The sequence below is a fragment of the Trematomus bernacchii genome, unplaced genomic scaffold (assembly GCF_902827165.1).
Source record: "Trematomus bernacchii unplaced genomic scaffold, fTreBer1.1, whole genome shotgun sequence".
NCBI classification, from domain to species: Eukaryota; Metazoa; Chordata; class Actinopteri; order Perciformes; family Nototheniidae; genus Trematomus; species Trematomus bernacchii.
This window is the reverse complement of record NW_022987708.1, coordinates 967,980-978,017: the sequence shown is the minus strand read 5'-3', so window position 1 is coordinate 978,017 and position 10,038 is coordinate 967,980.

The window sequence follows — 10,038 nt, the reverse complement described above, 5'->3', positions numbered from 1 at the left end:
GCGGAGGCGGGCGGCGTAGGCGGGCGGTGTAGGCGACGTAGCTGACGTAAAAGTCGGGAAAAGTCGGGACGCCTTCGGTACGCGTTCTTTGGTCTCAGGTGGGTGTGTAGCGGCCTTAACAGGGCTTAACTAGAGGGATATGAGGGATTTCTAAAATGCATGATCTGTTTGGTATTTTGAGCCAATCATAGACATGTTTTTATATATTTTTATATATCTGAGACCCATAATATATGCCAAAAAATAGCATGATAGGAGACCTTTAAACGAAATCTTTAACACATTTATTTTACCACTTGGGTAGAAACAATTGAATACAACATCCAACTTATTATCATCTTTCAAGTTGATATGGCGTTTGTTACTGTTAGCAAACAGTTGCTGGTTCATACATAAAGCAAATACGCAAGTTCAGAATCTTGTATCAGGTCATGTAACTTCCTCTTAGCTCTGTTTTTGGTCTCCACCCATTCCTGAGGAATATTTTAGTCTGTTAAAGGTGGGGTAGGTAATTTTGGAGAAACCAGCTCGAGTGCGCTAGGATTTGAAAATACACAGCCGGAACAAATCTGCCACTTCCTTACAGAGCCCCTCCTCCAACACACACGAGATAAGTTTGTGCACAGATGGAAGGCTGACAGGCAGGTAGGCCATCCAGGAATATAACAAAAAGTGTATCTCGAGCCGGTTTCTCAAACTTACCTACCCCACCTTTAAGAAGCTAAATGCTTCGCCAATTACGGCCCCTACACACGGCGGCGTGCGTTGACGCTTCAACGCTTCTGCCCATTCACTTTGAATGGGGTGACGTCACGATTCGCCGAACTGCATTGTGGGAGCAAAGCGTAGCTTTTCTCGCGGTGCTCGCTGCAAAAGTAGAGCAATGTTCTACTTTTGAAGCTGAGGCGGAGGCGTCAGCCAATCAAATCCCGCGTATGCAAATCTGCCAGTACAAGCGCTAGCCAATCAAACCGCGTGTATGCTGGGAGAGCCATACCGCAGTTCATTTCCTCATATGCAAAAAATGGAGGAGAAAATCATCGTAGCGGTAGGGAATCACCCGGTGCTATATGATCAGTCTCTGTTCACCTACCGGGATACAAACCGGAGGAGCCAGGCATGGAGGGAGGTGGCAGAGACAGTGGGTGAAACTGGTAGGTTTTCGCCTGTTTGGGGAGTTTATATCCAGTTTACTTCGTTTGAATGGACAGCAGGCATAGACAGTATATTTAGCCAGCATGCAATGTTGCATAAAATAGCACCATAGACATTAATTAAAAATCGCTTTTTAGACATTAATGTCTATGGTGAGATTCATACACGGGAGCCTTTTTACCCTGCTGCGAACAGAACCCCCCCCCCCCCTTCCCATCACAAACTTTACACAGACCCCCCCCTTCCAATTATCAACTCCTGTCTTGTTTCCGCAAACTCTTGTGTCCTGTGCAGCTAAACGTTTTGCAAGCCCCCGTTCGTTTAGTACCTAAAATAATAGACATCGCTTTTTCCAGCTGACAAACCCGACTTTCTGGTCACTTCTTCCATTTTCCAGCCTTTGGGGAGAGACACGGGAGATTCATGTGATTGGTTGTTGGTCGCGTTGCTCGCGTAAACTCCCCAAGCTGAAGACACGCCCACCGCCAAGCGGCAACGCACGCCGCCGTGTGTAGGCGGCGTTAGTTGCTTACCCCTAGATTCCACCGGGTCCCTCTGCGTCGCGTTACGGCTGCGTCGCGTTACGGCTGCGTCGCGTTACGGCTGCGCCGCGGTTTTGGTCCGGCCTCCACCGGCGTCATACCCTACCAGGCGCGTTTCAGAAGCATTTCAGAAGCGGAGCGTCTTGCCTGCCGGCTCGCAGTTTTTGTTGATTTGGGCATATTTCCTGGACAGGCTACTTTGTACAGACAAAGTTAATAATAACTGTAATATTCCAGTTATAAACGACATGAATCAAAGATGTGTTGCTGTATTTTAGTGGTAAATGCATTCATCATCATAATTATTCTATATATATAATTTACACAGTGCCTGTAAACCGGAGGAGAACGCTGGCATTTCTCCTCCTACTTGAAAGACTACGGAGGGATAGGGTCTGCAAAATTAGTTTGTGTGTGTGTATATATATATATATATATATTAAAGTTAACAGATATGGTTCTAAACTGTATTGAAGTAAACATGTATTATTTTGAACTGTATTTTAGTGAACATGTATTGTTTGAACTGTTTTAAGTAATCCTATACATATTCTCTTCTCACTTACACTCACTGACCCATAGGGATGGGTACCGAGCCCCGGTATTAAACGGGCCCCGGGGCTGAATTATTAAAGACCGTGGTACCGTTAAGCTCCAACGTTATCGGTCTTTTTATCGGTACTGGAGACATCTAAAAAATATGTCATGTGTATTATTGCTACACAAACATTATATTGCAGTTTTAGTGTCGCCAACTCCGTTTCTAATACGCAAAAAGACTGCAAAATGCGTCATTTTTAGTATTTTCGATCTCTCCAATCCAGACGAGAGATCTCTCTCCCCCCGCCTGCTTGCGAGGGGGCGGGGCAGTTTACACACACGCAGCTGCTACATGCAGCAACACACACACACACGGAGGAGATGGCGGAGAGAACGCGCTCCGAGGTGTGGTTAAACTTTACCCGTCTCGCTCGTTGCCTAAAGTGCAATAAGAGTTTAGCATGTCAGGGCGGTAACACGAGCAAAATGGGTACACTGTGGACCTCTGTCGCCTGTCAGCGCAACTTACATAATGCCGTTTAAAACATAATCATAATGGCAGAAAAGCGTTTTGGCCAATCAAAATGAAATATGCGGGACATCGTCTCAATTTGCGGGACGCACCAAAAGTCGTGAAAATGCTGTGCAGTCCCGCGCAAAGCGGGACATCTGGTCACCCTAGCTTCAAGTGTAAATATGCCGGATTTTAGCTTTGAGCTAATTTCCATCCGTCGTCCCTGACATACAACATATAGTTAGTTTACCTCATTTTTCTCTCCAAAAGAACCGATAAGAGTACCGTTAAAAGACCGGACCGATAAGCGGTATCGATAAAAGTAGTAGTACCGTTAAAACCTTAACGATACCCATCCCTACTGACCCAGATATCCTGCTACACACACATACACCTCCTCCTACCAGCACACACACATATTCTTTTCAAGGTCCTTTCTGGGCATCAATATATCTGTGTACAATGTTTGGTTGTCTGGGAAAGAATAGTTTGTGTGAAATATTCCTTGGGAAAGTAAAGGAGTGAATACAGGTGCAGAGATAAAGATTGACTCTGTCCTTGTGTACTTCAGAAAATCTCACGCTCTGTTCAGAAGAAACGTACTTTTTCCCCAGAACTCTGATTCGCTGTATTGGACCCGACCAGAAGTGAATCCAACCAGTAAAAACACCTGGGGGAGTGAGCAGCTCACACAGCTCCTCCCCACGGACTCTCTGATTCGCTTCGGAGTAAAATGGGACGGAAGAGTCAACACATCTCCGCCCCAAAAATGTTTATGAATTCATGCAAAATGCTTCCTGTTTCTGACTGGCTGGTCCCGATACCTGTATTGCACGGCAGTAGAACTGGAAGTCCAGAGTACTCTGGGCTTCCTGTTTCTGACTGCCTGGTCCCGATACCTGTATTGCACGGCAGTAGAACTGGAAGTCCAGAGTACTCTGTAAACTTGTATAAGTGTTTTTTACCAGTAAAATCAGATTATTGTTATAACCTTTATTCCGGTGTTTTGAACTCCTTCTTTTATTAAATCTAACCAGGCTCATCTAACGGACGGCGCGTAGCGGAGGTGGGCTTTAAGCCACCACCACGGTGTTTGCTACAACAATATATATGCTATATATGCTCTGAACGTTCCACTCCCTGCCTGCCCGACCTTAAGTTACGGCTGCGCCGCGTCAAAAATAGGATTCATCCTATCCGCTTCTGGGACGCTTCTGGGACGCTTCTGAGCCGTAACGCGCCGCGTGTGGTGGAATAGCACCCATTAGCCGCGTTCACACCGGAGTACTTTTCACCGTACTTTTCGCGTTTAGTTCCGTTAGTACCCCTTATGTCGCGTTCACACCAAAAGAGTACTTAATCTCGGGAACTTTTACCCCCATTTTTAGTGCCTGCTGAGAGATCGTACTTTCCTTGGGGAAAAAAGTGCCCCAGTTCTGATTGGCTGGGCGAATTGCAAACCGCGCCCCGTAAAACTCTGAAATGTTTTGTAGAGCCGCCATTTTATTTGCTCGCTACAAAAACCCAGCGCACCAACGGAGAGTAGTTTGTTTTGAAAGCAGTTATGGCAAGCATCAATAAATAATCGAAGCGGTGGAGTGATGAGGAGGTGTCGGCGTGGTAACGACCGGAAGACCAGTAAATGGTACGAGCGCTTGGATGCTCTGCTAGGCCACAGACCTTTTCTCCGGGACAGCATCGACCTTCGATTCGGGCACGATGGTGTGGGAGGCCGCTCAAACGGCGGATTCAGTGGGCGACCACGACGAAGGTAAAATCAACTACATGCACTGGGGTTTTAATCTGCACAATAATGGTCTCAGATGTACTTTTATTTGCTCAGTAGATCAAGCTAGCCATGCTAGGCTGAACTGGCTAACACTGGCCCCGAGCTGGCTAATAACATCTAGCTAGCTAGATATTCTCGGCCACTATGAAAACGTTTTGACTTGTGAATAACTGTGCAGTGTTTCTGTAATTTGCTTCACTAACTCATGGAACTAATCGTGTGTTTCAGGCGAGGCTGGACAACTCTCAGGATTAGAAACAAGCGAGCTTTCCCTTCCAGATCACAGCGCTTGCTCGTCCCCCTTACCAGCAACCAAACGCAAAGGTACACACACTGTAACTTGGTCTTGAAAGAACGTTACGCATCGAACTGATGTTCACAATCACGTTTATTTCCTTCTTGGTACAATTATGAAACAGCGTGAAAACGTATTCGCCTAGACCGGCGTTTACACATTTTCGCACCGTTTTTACTCTCTCACAAACATTGTAAACATCCGGGCTAGAGGTCACATGACTTCCGGTAAGAAAACTTGCCTCAACAACATTAAACAAAGTTCAAGCATACAGGACTACAAACAAAGTAGTCCTGTATGCTACAGGACTACATTTTGTATTGTTTTTATTAATACTGACACACAACTTAGCACTAAGGTGTGTATGCTGCTGAGCCTATCCCTACACCTGGGACAGTTTATTTTATATTATTGTTATTACTGTTATTATATAGTCTTGATACAACTGACACTTTATTTTATATTGATAATGTTAACTTACATGTACAACTTCTATTTTATTTACATTAAAATGTGAACTTCTATTTACTGTTATGTCTTGAGAGTGCAATAAAGAGAACCTACATGGCGATTAAACAGATCCTGTATATTGCTTATTTCTCCTGACACTTTATCTTTAGTGACCTGTGTAGCATCCTATACATCACATGTAAGTGATTATTCTGATACCATCATGTTTCATCGGTTATAAACTGGCGAAGCTTTATTTGTCATTTATTTATCATCAATGTTGCAACCTTGTGGAGGAATGGCAGGGGCACATACACAAAATGATAATTTATATAATTTTAAATATTATTTGACCTAAAACTAAATGTTTTTATGATTATCCTCTGAGGAGGACATGGGGATTTGCTAACTTTTAATTCCCCCCCCATTTTACACAACACAAAATGGAGTCCACTATGGGCCAAAACTAACATGTAGGTTTCCATAGTGTTTATGGCAGACGGATGCAGTGGGTCTCAGGAAGATATGTAATAAATAATAAAGGTGGGTTTGCTGCTGAGCCTATTTACTGTGCATACAACACACCTGGCACAGTTTATTGTTATTATATTGCCACACTGTACACTATTGTAATGTTGCCTGTCTTGACTGGAAAATAAAAGAGAGAAACAAAAGCACTGTACAAAAGATCAGCTTTATTGTCAAAATGTTTACAATGTACAATTTACACGCTGTTCAGATGCCTCATAAGGGCTGTGCGCGTGTCTTGGCCCCCAGCCTCGGCAATGGCTGGCCCATCAAGCTGGGTCGCCGGTAAGGCAGTCCATTCGTCCCTGTACTCATCATCATTACTTTCACAAAGGTTATGTAATATGCAGCGTTTCTTTTCATCAAGCACCGCCACCTGCCCTTCAGTCTGCCAAAAGCGTTCTCCACCACCACTCGTGCTCGGCTTGTTTTGTTATTGTACGCAAGTTGCTCAGGCTGCATTAACTCAGTTACAAAGCTGTATAACATGAGCACAAACAGCACAACTTCAGTCAACTCCATCTCCATCATGTCTGAGGTCGGAAGGTAAACAACAGACGCCTAATGTACAGCGAGTGGGTGGGCGTCGCAGTATACGCGGGAAGTTTTTCTTCTTCCCAAAGCAGAAGAAGAAGAAGTGAAGTCAGCGGCTCATTTGCGTAATCTTCCCTATTACACTACTTCGTTACTCTCTACATAAAGTAACTCGTTACTTTACTCGTTACTTTACTCGTTACTTTACTCGCAGGGCCGGCCCGCCCCTCCCTACAGGCAGATCACGCAGACTGCTAAAGTTTCAAATGTTCTCTTTAGTTCAGTTTCCATTGTCGCATAAGACTGATCCAGATAGCTCTGACCATGGCTGTCCTGTCTCCTGCTATCTGTATTTTGCGCAGTATATCTCTGAACGATGCGATGGTGATTCCACTGTGCAAATGGGCAACATGTTCTCTACTATGAAGGATGCTACAAGCCTGTCCATCTCTGCTTTGGTTACCGGTAATTTTTGCTGCTTCGGAGTTGGCGGCGGCGCACTCACAACATCCTCACTCTGGGTTCGGGGGTCCTTAGCTATTAGCTTCACCTTAGCATGTGTTCTTTGCAGGTGTTTGTTGAGGTTTGACGTGGTGTTTACAGCAGTGGATAACAGCTTCTGGCCTGGACACAGTTTGCACCTCACCGTCACATTCTTGTCTATTCTTCGGACGAACTCAAAATAATGGGCATACCTCAACCCCTCGAAAGTTATCGCTGACTCAGCCATGTTTATGCAGCACTGCACGTGGAGATTTGGACGCGCAAGTCGTGCAGATTACGTACATATAAACCTGCGGCGGAAACCCTTCTTGTCTGTCAGTGTGATTATGACTGATTTTATAAAAGTAACGAAGTAACGCGTGTCGGGGCAATGTTAGTAACTGTAGTGTGATTACTGAATTATAAAAGTAACGCGTTACACCCAACTCTGTCTAGGGGTTACTTTGCCTTTCGCGGCTTTCCTACGAGAGCAGTGAGGGTGAACAAAGAGAGTAGGTTATATGCCGAACCGTGTCTTTATGTGGAATCTGATTTAGCCTGATAATCTAGACCAGGGGTGGGGAACCTCCAGCCTCCGGGCCGTATACGGACGGCGAGACCATTTGGTACGGCCCTCGAGGTAATTTATAAACACACGCAAAAAAGAAAAAAATTGAAGAAATCTAGACCGCAAAAAAATAAAACAAGCGAGTGCCTATTTTTCCTGGCCAAGGTCAGGGTCCTTGAACACAACATAAGCCTAACGTGTCATCACGTGGTATATGTCTCGTCTAACAGGGGTGTAGTGCTGACGGAGAGCACCAGCACGCCGCTCCCACTTCACAAATTGCAGTACACATAAGGAGCTGTACACATGCCGCAGTTTTTGCGTGGATGTGTCTTTAGCTGAAAGCCCAGTGGCGATCTGTTCATCTGTCATACTGATCATACAGTCAATAACTTTGTTGTTATTAGCATCTGGTTAGCTAGCTATGCTAACGAATATAAGAAGCTTTTTCTACAACCAGTGAGGTAAAGGCACATGATGATCATTATAGTTATAAAAAAATAAGAGAATAAAGAAAACAGGTATAAAATACTATATGACAGTAAAAAAAAGTTGTTAATTAATAAACAAGAATACAGTTTAAAAGGGGAGTGATTTGTAAAATATCCATAAAGAAAAATAAATCTGGTTACAGTTCTGTTTCATATGGGTGTTGAGAGATGTATCCATAGATCTCTTCATGTTGCTCTCAAAGTGCACCAGATTGATGCTTTTAACTTCAACATTTAAAAACAAATCTTCTTGGGGGAGCATGCCCCCCGGACCCCCCTAGAGGAGGTTAGGTCCCCCCCCCACTTAAATCATGTTCACATGGATAGGAAACTAAATACATTTGCACACATCTTGTGTCCATATCTTTCTGTTTTGGTGGTCATGCCACACCGTACACGTGCATGCATGGTAAGATATCTCGATTAAGAGGCTGCTTTTTCTTTGCACAGCATGAAAGAAAGGCCAAATGAATGGGCTGTGATTTTAGTATTTTTAAGCAGAGGTCAATAATTTGTACGGCCCTCGGAGGATGTTGAAAAAATTGAAATGGACCTTGAGAGGAAAAAGGTTCCCCACCCCTGATCTAGACTTTAGCTTGATTAAACGCATATATTAGTATATTTTGTATATGGTTTGTTTTGTCTTGCCCTGACTGTCATTAACATGATTCTGTTGTGTTGATCCTAACCACTGTCATTTAACAGTTTTTCTACTATGTTTTTATGAACGTAGCTTGGAAGCCACATGCTTTGAAGCCAGATGTAGTCGCCATTTTAACACCTGTAGTTGAAATCTGAAATGAAGTTACTAAAAAATAAAATGTATACGTTTATTTGAGAAGGAAAAATAATACATCTTTTGCAAATTGATTTCATCTCTCTTATTATGGAATCAGCTTTGTGCCTTTAAGATCAAGCTAAACTTTCTCAGAATCAGGGCTGGACTGTTAGCACGTATGTGAAGTTTGACCAGTTTATGACAATTTTCATTGGAGTAATAGCAATATTTTGTTTAACGGCGAGGGATACGTTGTCATGGCAACGGCTTTTGAGAAAAACTCACAAGTGGCACATGGACATGTTGAGGGTCGGACCATTAACCATCATCTGAAGTCTGCTGCCGTTTGGACGATTTTCCTTTAAGTTGCAAGTATATTCAAAATGGAGAGTTAGGCTGATTTAAAAAAGAGGAAACATGGAGCAGAAATGTCCAACATGTTGTTTAACTGCCTGAAACAATGAAAGGTGCACGATGGTCCATAGCCTACAGGCCGATGCTGTGTATTTAATGTGGACAAAGTAAATGTGCAGAGGAATAAAAGGACATGAACAACATAAACTTAATAATGGTGGAACAAGGCTTGTGATGAAAGCATTTAGACGGAATTGCCTGATGACTGGCTCAGGGAGAGAAATACAAACAGCCTTCACAACCTTTTAGCTTGTTGATGTACAGGTAAACAAGTTCATTTTATAATACACGTGCAGACACAGAGCACTCAGGCAGTCACAATGCAGCTCTGCAGGATGCAAACAGCATTAGCCGGATCTGAGAGTTTCCCACTGGGGGGGATGTCTGGCTTTAATGCTAGGGCTCAGTGGGGGCAGAGGAAAACATTGGAAACAGAGATAATCTTGTGGTGCTTGTGATCCTAACAATTATAAAGTTGTGATGTCTTATTGTCAGAGAATTGATAATGCAATGGTTTTATTTAATCTGCACAATATCATTTTCCTCAACTGCTGTTACACATTTCTTCTTCTTTTTTTTAAAACATATTTTTATGCTTCTATTGTTTGCGGTATCTCAGGAATGCCTTGAGGGAATTTTTAAATGTTTCGCAAGTGCACTAAAACTGATCAGGTTGTAAAAGATCAAGCTTTCAAATGTTTTTCATAAATTATGAATCCATAGAATGATTATGACATTTCACACGGATAGAATTATGAAGTGATGACATTTAATATCTGAAAGATCACATGTAAACTGCCCTGAAGCCTCATAATGATGTGAAAAAACACTCCTGTTCATATTTTAACACCATAACTCTGCAACACTAGATTACATTTGATCAGATATAAATGTGGTGACACTTATCTTGGGTGCCCACCTTTAAACAGCGGTATTGTACACATGTCCATTAATTGA